This window comes from Schistocerca gregaria, chromosome 6 (genome assembly GCF_023897955.1).
Source record: "Schistocerca gregaria isolate iqSchGreg1 chromosome 6, iqSchGreg1.2, whole genome shotgun sequence".
NCBI lineage: Eukaryota > Metazoa > Arthropoda > Insecta > Orthoptera > Acrididae > Schistocerca > Schistocerca gregaria.
The window spans coordinates 314,885,843-314,897,372 of NC_064925.1; the positions used below are offsets into that span (position 1 = coordinate 314,885,843).

Genomic DNA, 11,530 nt, shown 5'->3' on the forward strand with positions numbered 1-11,530 from the left:
ATGGTACACGGTGCAAACATCGATACACATCGCTGCTACCACAAGTAGATGGAAGAAGCACTACAGCGTAACAGCAACAAGGGTGGGAAACCAAACACAGATAGACTGCCAAGTTCACGAAAACGCATAGTCGGGGATGAGCACAGCTCACGCCAACCATCATTGTCAGTAGTACTGATCTTGCTCTCTGTAGATACAGTGACTAGCCTGGGCAAGTGGTATCCCACAAAAAAAGTTCAAACACAGATTCAATTTCGAGATGACAGCATAGTAGCCTCCACCGAAGAACATCCCACGATCGACGAACTCTCTTCTGCGCTGGAGGGACAACTTTAGAAGACGACAGGTTGGTGGAAAGAACAGTTAGGGGTTCTTATTCAATCTCTGCAGATCTCTCCAGCTTCCAGATCTGACTTCAACACGACAATGCATAATTAATAGAGTATAGTGACACACTTGAACATTACAAGCGATCGCCGTCTAACACAGAAGCAGCACATTGAGACCTCTACCTTGTGGTTGCAGGGACTCTGTGGGTTCCAGATCCGTTCCTGAATCCACAGGCCGCAATTCTATTTCAGCAGGGTGTTGCACTCTATATGAAGCTCAATCGTCCAATTTTTGAAAACATGACTGCTGTCTGGCGCAATGTTGCCGAGACACAAAGGCTTCAAAAACGTGTCCCAGAGCTAGCTTCACACATGGTAAGACGCTTCCTTACTGACGACCTTCTACGGGTCAGTGAGGCAGCATCCTTTCGCGAGAGGTTCCGATGGACTCCACATCTCTGCTACTGGGAGACTGCGCACTGCGCACATGCTTGCCTCGGGCACGCGAATGCACCAACTGAATTCTACACGTTGGCAGACCCTACTGAGTGACTGATAACTTGCTAGCACGAGATTACATGAAGACGATTCTATAAAACATTACTGAGGGCAAGTAGACCACATGCCATTAACCTACCAGCCTAGAGGAGTAGCTCTAAGAGATTTTGAGCTCCACGAAAGCATAGGATTTGAATAAACAGCGCAATTTGAAATGGATAGCAGAGCACAATGACAGAAAAATATACAGAAGATGGCGCTGCTTTTCTTGAACGCTGTGGTATCGAAAAGCTGCCCACTGGATTCCATTTGATAATCATAAACGAAACAGACTAATGGGCTAGAAGGTGGGAAGTACGAATAAACATCAATTAAAAAGCAAGTGCTAATGATCGTTTGAATGCAGTGGCAGAACCGGTTTAACGACAAGGGACACAAGCGGTCACTTGGGGCCCTAAGCTGATAGGGTTGCCACAGCCACCCTCAGTGCATAATTTATTTGTACACAGGATGTACTATAATTAATTGCGGAAGCACGCTATTTCCACTTTCACTAGCTTTAAACTTATGATTGGTTTTAGCAAGCTTTATGGAACGGAATTAATGTAAGATGGAGAGAGGGAAGGAGGAAAGACGGGGCCGTCAAATGATACGTCGCTTCTATGTGAAGAATGGATGGGGTGTGGGAGGTGACATACGGTATTTCTCTAAGTGTGGAAACACAGTCTCTGTGGGGGAGGCGACATGTAATATGTCGCTCATTGTGGAAATAAATTCTCGAACCGACCTTGGGCAAGGCAAAGGTGAGCAGACGCCTATCTAAGAATCAATGGCTGATACGTCCAGTGGAGGTTCAAGCCAATCATCTCTGGATAAACGCCTCACATGGAGACCGCTTATGTATAAGGGACACTGAAATAAAAACAAGAGCGGACGTTGCTAACGGAGTTAAGTGTACATATAGAAGGGCTTTGATTGGGAATCGGTAACGGACAGAGGAAGTTCTCTGTTAGGCGTGCTCTACATGAGGTCAGTGATCCTTGTCTCCGACCGATTGTATTACGGAGGTGGGAACAGGAACAGTGAAGTGTATTCCTGCTTTTCACTCCGAAAAAAGCGCCAGTAAGTGAACTTCTTGCCCGAATGTATGCTGCGAGTGGTCAGTGCAGTAGCCTATGTCAATAACGCATGTGTTTGCATGGAATAAACGATTTCGAGAAGGTCGTGTGTCACTGAAAGACGGGAGCAGGCCACGAAAGGCGCATCGTGTCATAACCCCTGCCGTCATCGCCATTAGAAATTACAGACGGTGGACGATGGAAGACGTTCGGTTCAAGTTGCACATTAGTCACGATAGTGCTCACGCCTTCATGACAGAGTATCTTAAATTCCAGAAAATCTGTGCGCAGAGTGTTCACCACTAACTGTCAAAGGAGGAGAAGATGTCGAGATCAATGCAGCACGTAGAACGGAATCACGATGAAGAATGTCGGTTCCTATCCTGTATTGTCCCGTATGAAACATGATCTTGAACCTGAGAGCAATCGTCATAGCAACATTGGAAGCACTCCCATAAAAAAAGTATAAACCTGTGCACGTCAGCTCCGAGCAATTGTTGACCTTTTCTCTGACTGCAAGGGCCCGTTTCTCAGTTACAGTATGAGGCGCGCCCACGTGTTGCCATTGTTGTTTCAACTATAGTACAGTCGTTTCACTGGTTTGCTCTTACATCACATCTATATGTTTCCAATCTCTCCCCACACGATTACCATATTTTTCGATACCTGAAGAACGACGTCAGTGGCTGTCGATTTGTTTTGGAGAAAAAGGTGCACGTCTGTGTTCAATCATGATTCTGTAGGCTACTACCAACATTTTTTCATGAAGCCATCGTGTCTCACAGTGAGATCAATGCACTAACAGTTACGGCGATTACTTTTGCAGTATTAAAAAGTTTACTCACCTTTTTTTCCATCTGCATCATCTTCATTTGACCACCCCTTATAAAGAGACAGAAAGATACGCAGAAAAAAATCACTTGGTATAACATCCCTCTAAGTTTATAACTCACGATACGGGAACTGAATATGGTTACCGCTTGGGACGAGGCAGACATTGATATGGGAAGAAGAGCATGTGCGTACCAGTAACTGAATTCACTGTTGTTTGGGAAGGCACAACAGAAGCCTGCTTTGGAAATACGTGCATGGATTTGCCTATCTGTTGGCACGAACAATCCGATAGGACAGTACAAAGCAGAAGTTTTGCCCACATGTATCCACATGGCTGTCGGGTAATCGTGTCAACAGCCTTGCCGTAGTGGATACACCGGTTCCCGTCTGATCACCGAAGTTAAGCGCTGTTGGGTGTGGTAGGCATTCGGATGGGAGACCGTCTGGGCCGCCGTCTGCTGTTGCCATTTTTCAAGGTGCACTCACTCTCGTGATGCCACTTCAGGAACTACTCGAACGAATAGTAGTGGCTCTGGTCACAGGAAACCATCATAACGACCGGGAGAGTGGTGTGCGGAACACACGCCCTTCCTATCCCCATCCCCAACTGAGGATGACACGGCGGTCAGATGGTCCCGATGGGAAACTTGTGGGCTAACGACCGAGTGCTCGGGTAATCGTGCACTTAGTAACTATCCCAAGCACATATTACAAATCGAAATTTCGAGAGATGCTTTATTACGGATACGTGTATTTTTCAGTGTCTGTCACTCTTCCCATAGTCGTCATCTGAAACCAAGTAAGTACTTATGAATAACAATCTGAGAAATTGGTAATGAATCCTAAAGCTGGGAACCAACAACAATTAAACAGAAATGACACAGATATCAAAGTAAGCTAACACAAAACAAAATAAAAAAATGTAATTGCAAGTTTGAAGGAGCTACAAGCCAAGAACGAGGTGTTCGAATTAAGAATTGTGTAAGACAGGGCTGCATTCATTAGTCCCTAGTGTTCAATCTAAGCGTCGAAGAAACGATGACGCAAGTAAAAGAAAGAGTCACTAGTGTGATTACAAGTCAAGGAGAAAGGATATCACTGAAAAAATTTATAATATCACTGCTACTCTCAGTGATTGTGAAGAACAATTACAGGATCTGGTGGATGGAATGAACAGAGAGTAAAAGAAAAAAAAGATAAAAGCTAATGATATGCAGCAGAAATGATAATAGTGAGAAAATTAACAAAATTTGTAATCTTTTGACTAGCATCAATTTAGACAATGGTAGATTCAGGTACAGCCGAAGAACTGTGCACATATCTGGAAGACTACTTAAATTGAAAGAATTTACAACAAAAATTTTCTGTTGTCTTTAGTTGACATCATGTTTCTTTTCTTTCCGATTTCATTCGATATAGACTGCACATGGCACAGCCAGTGATCTTTATACAGAGCGCTACGGGGCGGCGGCGTTACCAATAAAAAATCCTAAACAGCCTACTTGCATAGCCCCCATGCTCCCCACAAAAAATTATAAAAATTGTTTTGGGCACTGGCCAATAATGATTTGATAAAATTTTTCATAATTACAATAACAAAGATATCAAATACACACACTTATTGATATAATGTTGGTCAAAAGCTAAAATTTCCTCACAGTCCATAAAGACAGTCCTGATCGTTCATCACAGTAAAATTGCAGTGTTTTTCTCAAAGTCTGAGCAATAAAAAAATTTGCACTTGGAAGTAGTGGATTTGTAAGCAGTCTTGAAGAAGTAGTGTTGTCCTCCAACGGAAAGACAGTGCTGACTCTTGACATGCAGACAGGTAATGGGCCACAACAGACGAAACCCACAGCAGAGTCAGTCGAAGTTTTGAAGAATATTGGTAGGTAGGTCATCACAGAGTAGACCCATTGTAGTCCTGGTAGAGATTACGGTATTGGTGGGCCACCAGAGGTGCAAACCCACTGCAGTCCTTGTATAAATAATGGTATTGGTGGGTCATCAAAGGTGTAGACCCACTGTAGTCCTTGTATAGATAGCCAGCAGCCATCTGTTGCGACTGTGCAGGCGCAGAATCACCATTGAAGAGTCTTGCGGATAATATAACAAGTCCATACCCACCACTTGTGCACTCACAAAAATTGTTTTTGAAATGTCCTTACAACCAGCAATGCTGTTATCCAGTCCCTTACTGAATTATTAACATACGTGCAAACACTATCAGTCCCTACTTCTCACATATTGTCCATATACTATGACCAACAGAAACGTGTGCAGTGAAATGTAATTTACAAGTTACTTAATTTGATGAAGTGGTGTCAATTACAATTTTATAACATAAGAATACAATAACAAAGGACAAAATATATCATTAAAGAACATAATAGTACAGATAACATTTGCAGTAATACAGGCTTTACAAAAGAATCGAAATAACAAATACATCAGTGTTACAAAAATTACGACATAAGTACATACATAAAAGATCAGAATAACTTTTGAAACATCAACTTCACACATGAACATTAGAACAAAACAGAATAAATAATGTGTAAACATCTTTACAAAGTAAATAACATGTTATTAATGCAAATTATATTTGAGGATAACAGTATTCCTCATCATAGTGAATGTAGCTTAGTATTATAAGAGAAAAAATTCTATGAAACAGTACACAGAGACAGGAAGAAAACAAATACACAAGGGTACACAAACACATAGTGGGATAACACAAAGAAAGGACAGGGTTTGTTTTACTGCAGTATTTTGCAAACAAAACTTTCTTTACTTCTCGGAGATCTCCCTTCGTTCTTCATTATTTCCAAAAGTCCTATCTATACCTGCTTTCTGTACTTTTCTCATATAACCTCTCAGTGCATTTCTTCAAATCCATCACAACTCATTCTCTTATATAGGCTACCCCCTCTTAAGCTAACTTAAACCTACTGAGCTCAGATGCTTAACTAAGGGACGAGGCAATGCAGCAGCACAAAACAATTAATACAAATAGCAATGATAAAAAAATGCAAGTAAGCAAAGCAAGCAGCAATAAATGTAATAACTTATACCTAAATATGACAAAGCTGAAGCAGAAAAAATATTACAGTAAAAATGTGTAATACCTACGTCACATCTTAACACTAGAGTGATGCATCACTAGAACATACACTAGCGGATAAGTTACCAAATCGTAAAAAAATTATTTTTGTAAGTCCTGTGAAGGGAAATGTCTATTTGTGCCGTCTTTTCTACGGAAGTACATCATACAATGATTCTTTACTGGGTCTGTATACAGAAAGTAGTTATATTAGTACATGTATTATATTTTAATTTAAACAATGCTGCGTTGCAACAAGAAACTAGATATTAAACAAAATAGGCAAATCAAGGCGTGAAACGTCATTCGCTAGCCATAAGGCATTTCATAATGCAGTAAACAATCTTCCAGCTAGCAAGACAATAGACATGAAATGTTTCTCATCATTTCATTTCAGTAAATACCATAAATTAAAAACTCTACAGTGTAATCATGTTTTCAAGTTTGAGGGTGTCGTATTTACGATGCTTTCTACAAAGGAATGTCAATAGCGAGGTTAATGGCCTCCTTTTTTTTCTCCACCTGTGCCTCTGAAAGGCACACACTAATGACATTTTCTCAAGGTGGCTGGCACACCTGGCCGCTAGCAACGCATTACGTCACAGTCACCTACCTTTCTTACCGAAATAGTTACGACAGCAGTTTCCGCTACAGTGACAGTCTCACATAAAATCATTTCACAGTTCAAGAATTTGCGTTACAAACGCGTAGAAAATAAAATTCTGTAAATATAAGAGTGTCCAAAAAATTTTCGACGGTATTGTAATACATTAACGCATGTGCACACATTTCATAATCTGGTTTCCAACATCCTTTTCCACAAATCAGAGTCCCTAACCACTACTCATTATTCCTTACCTTATTATACATATTCGTTGACACCTCTTCAATATTCCATCATAACAGATACGTAGCATAACCAAATAACTCACATCAGCTTATTGATCATAAACATACCGCAACAGCATAATATACATAGACATCGTAATAATAACATCATAACACCTCAGTCAACTCTCAAAATCGTCGTAGCTTCCTCCAATAATTACAAAACCTAAAAAAATTATCTGTTCATGTCAAAAGTGTCATCTGCCTCAAACGTACTTTAAAAATCATGATCTCATAACAAATATGTCATTCAAAGCTCCTATAGTATCACAATTGTTCTGAAAAAATATGAACAGTTCAGAAAGTACAGACAAAATACAATTTCGTAAGTGTGAAGTTATCCAACTGTGTAATTACATAAACATCTGTCACTGATGTAGTAAAATGATTGTTTGTCTCTCGCAGTTAAATGATCAGATAGCTGTGTAATTCTGTGTTAGAGAAATATGGCACCGATGTGTAAAGTTGTATAAGCAAATACATATTAGCTAGGGCTCCTTGTGCTTGCCACACACATGGTACACAAAATAGACGTGTACCCCCCTGAGGATTAATGTAATTATATCCTCAGGTGTAACAGATTACAGCAATGGAATGAAATGTATCACAGAAAACCTTTGTATCATTGTACTTCAAATATCTTTAAAAATAAATGTTTTAAGAACAAAATTAATCACTCAAATACGTGTACTGTACCGCTAAACTGTGCGTCTTGTTGTAAGATAATCTCTGTGCTGTGGAAGTGTCGTAGTTATCGTACTCCGAAAGCTAAGTTCTGCAGAAGTCAATGTACTTACCTTATGATAAACAAAAGTGAAATGCTTTGCGTATAGATATCGTAGTTATTACGCTTATTGCCGTGATGAAGTAAGTACTGTACTGTAACGTATTGTTGTGCTACAGAAAAGGCTGTCTCATTGTAGCTATACCACAAAAGTTACTACTAAAACATGTTTTACACCACAAAAGTTACTACTAAAACATGTTTTACTTTCCAGAATAATACAGAAAAACTGTGCAGGTATAAAACAGATACACCGCAAAAGCAACATTGTAAATTGTCACTTATTAGTAGCGTCGTGATAAAATCGTGTAGCTGTCACATAAACTAACCACTGAGTCATCTGGTATCTCACAGAAAGTACTTTAAATCCAGAATGTAATTTCAAGTAAACCAAAATGTTGCATTAAAATCTCATTAGCAGTACTGGTAAATGTTCTAAGTATGCAAGCCTTATAGTCGTTACGTAATCGTGCAACTAACAAGCAAGAATGTACAAATAACAACACTGTGTCGTCTGTTCACTAAAACCATGCATTCGTAATTTCTGTTTAAAAATATTCCCTAGGTTCTAGACTGGATAGTTAACTTCAAAACATTGTTGCATGTTAACAGTTTCTCAGTGTGACAAAGCATACTAGAAATGTGAAGTGAAATGTTTTATGGCAAAGACAAAGTTAAAAAGCTGATTATATTTCAATAAACGGTTTTACATGTGAAATGTGGTGTAAACCTTTACTCTACGCAGACTGTCAACTGAAAAGAAATTATCATGTGATTACGTCGGTAAGGAACACTGGAATTCCGCTCAAGGTTAACTTATGTTATTTTTACTCTGAGCCAGCCGGCGCATGCGGCTGCCTGCGGTGCGAGTCATTGTCTGTTTCTTTGTTGGCGCGCGTCGTTATTGGGATTAGGAGACCTAACTTCTACCAATTCACCTTGCCGAGAGGGCCCTGCTCTGTTTGAATCCCGCCAGTTCTGATGCAATTCAGGTCTGTCGTTACGATCATATCGTCTGTCGTCATGTCGGTAATTTCTGTAATTAATTTCTTGTCGGTCACGTGGTGGAGAATTTCTCCCTGAATCTTAACTGTGGGCTGGACCGTTGCGTCTGAAGTTATTCCGTCTCCCTTGATAATAATTATTTTGGTTCCCGTATTGTCTGTTTCTCTGATTGTCTCTGTGATATTCATTACTACGGAAATGCGATCTTTCTCTGTAACTATTACTCTGCCAGTGGTTGTCATATGGGTGGTGTCTGTTTTGGTCACATTTTGTATTGTGAGAATAGCCACGTCGTGTCCAGTTATTATTTCTTTCATCGCGGAATTGAGACGGATGTGACCTGTAATTGTTGTGTTCCTGTTTTCGCGTTCCGCGATTGTCAGTGTCAATTTCTAATTCTTGTAAGAGCCCATGAAAAGCTTCAATGTCGTCTTTGCAACGTCCTGCCAAAATAATATGTCGTAAATGTTCAGGCAATTTCATTAAGCTAATGTGGATGAGTTCTGTGGGGCTGTATGGATTTGAAAGATATCGATTCTTATGTAACATATCTTCAAAATATTTGACAAGACTGGAAAATTCAGATTGTTCGAAATGTTTCATCATTATGATGCTATGTTTTACTCGGTCTTGTGTAGCTTGAGACCAGTATGCTGAGAGGAAGGCATGGTAAAATTCTCCTTCACTGTGGTAGTCTTGAATGACGGATCGCATTCTTACAGCTGGTTCATTCTCTAAGTAGCCACTCATAAATTCTAGTTTGTGCTATAATGACCAGTTAGGAGGAAAACAATGACAGAATTGATGGAGCCACGCTTGTGGATGAATGTCGTTGCCAGAATTCTTAAATGTTTTGAATTTACGTGTAGTAATGAACAGCTTATAGTCAAAATCATCGTGTCGGCGGGTAGCATATCGGTCATTGTTACGTCGTGTCGGCGGTTCCATCTCAAAATTCGGTGCACCTTGCCAATTTCTTTCATAATTTCCGAAATGCCCTGTGTTATTATTTTGTGGCTTTTCGGTATTTCTAAGTACCTCTTCCCGTGTTGGAGCGCGAGTGTCCTCTGAAATATGTAATTTTTGTATTACCTGCGTCAACTGATCTTGTACTTTCCGGATTTCTCTTTTGTATTGCGTATTAATTTGATTCTGATTTTGTTTGAATTTCTTAATTTGTTCATACTCTTCTGTGTCAGTGATGGCTACAGGTCTTGTGTCATTCAGATCATCTTCTACCTTTGCAGATAAATTAGTGAACTGATCCGAAAGTTCGGCTACTTTCTCCGATAGTGAACACATTTCCTCAGTGTGTTTTTCTGAACAAATTTCAGAGTGTCCATTTGTGTTGAAATCGAATCTACTGTGTTCTTTCAGTTTTCCTGAGTTCTTGCAAGTTGCGTAACCGAATCGGTGGATGCAACTGAGTCCATTTTAGCTTGCAAGGTGTCTTGATTTTCACGAACAATAGTTTGCAATTCTTTTATGGCTGCTTCGTGATTCTGTAATGCATTTTCATGCCGCGGAAAAATAGGTTGGAAATGCTCACAATTTGTGTTTTTACGTCATTACAGACTTTTTGACATTTCGATTCAATGTTATGTAACTCAGTAGTTAAATCTTCACGTGTTTGTTCAAGTGTGGTGTCTAACTTCCGAAGATTTTGTTCCATTGTGTCTAACTTTTGAAGATTATGTACCATTGTGTCCAACTGTTGCTGTGTTTGTCTCTGGTGTTGTTCCATTATGTCCAACTTTTGAAGATTTTGCTGTGTTTGTCTCTGATTTTGTTCCATTGTGTCTAACTGTTGCTGTGTTTGTCAGTGGTGTTGTTCCATTGTGTCCAACTTTTGAAGATTTTGTTCCATTGTGTCTAACTTTTGAAGATTTTGTCCCATTTGTTTCTGATTTTGTTCAAGCGTTGTGTCTAACTTTTGTAGCCTTTGTCCCATTTGTTGCATTAACTGTAATAACAGTGCACTGGTGTCTGAAACATGTTCCTCAGTGCTTTTCGGCAGTGCATTTGAACCGGCAATATTCGCATTTCGAAAAGCAGAAAATGTGTCTTGATTCATTTGAGAAAACTGTGAGGACGCAAAATCTGAATCTACAGTATTTGCAAGATTGTGTCCTGTCATTGCGTAATCCTGGGATGAGCTGTTGCTGACCAATCGATCGATAATGCTTCCCTGTTCACTAATTGTTTCACTGCCTACACCATTATTTGCAGCCCGCTCCATTTCCCTATGCACTATTACCAAATTACTACTTTGAACGATAGTGAATTCATTACATGGTGACGCTAACACACTGCTTTCGTCTTCACTGTCATTTCTCAGTTTACTTTGGAGCCTACTATTACGTTTTTCACACGCCATTATTGTCACAATATTTCACACGACAACACAGAAAAGCACAATTTGAAGAGCAAAATAAGAAAACACATTAACATAGCACTGAAAATAATAACTAGTTAATTGCAAGCACGGCTGCGAAATACTTCATGCAAAACTACATGCATGCCACAACTATTTTACTGTACAACAATGAAAGACTGCAACTACAAAGGAAATTCTCTCTATGATTATGCACTAGCAATAAACAAAAGCTATGCTAATTACACAAACTACAAGGAAAAAAATCAGAAGATTCCAGTGAGGTATCCTGGCAGGGTCGCCATATGAACCGTACCCTTTGAACAATTCTACAAGACTGTGCTTAAACTGACACACAATATTTTTAGCGCAACGCAATCTAACTTTCAGTAATCCCTACAAAAGAATAGCCCTGACTAACTTTAACCTATACCTTTCACAAATCACTTACCTCACCAAAAATCTTCGTTACTCGAACTATTGCAATACAGCGAGCAACACTACTGCTAGCTAACTAAAAGATTCAAACTACATAAGTCACTATCTACTGATAGGCACAGTAAGCAAATGAAATATTTTAATAGAAAACAAACAATA

General features: G+C 39.6%; 1 pseudogene; it reads left to right on the forward strand.

Annotated features, from left to right (window-relative positions):
• Window positions 1-3,128: 3,128 nt before the first annotated feature.
• On the forward strand, window positions 3,129-3,246 carry LOC126279284 (5S ribosomal RNA; annotated as a pseudogene).
• Window positions 3,247-11,530: the final 8,284 nt, after the last annotated feature.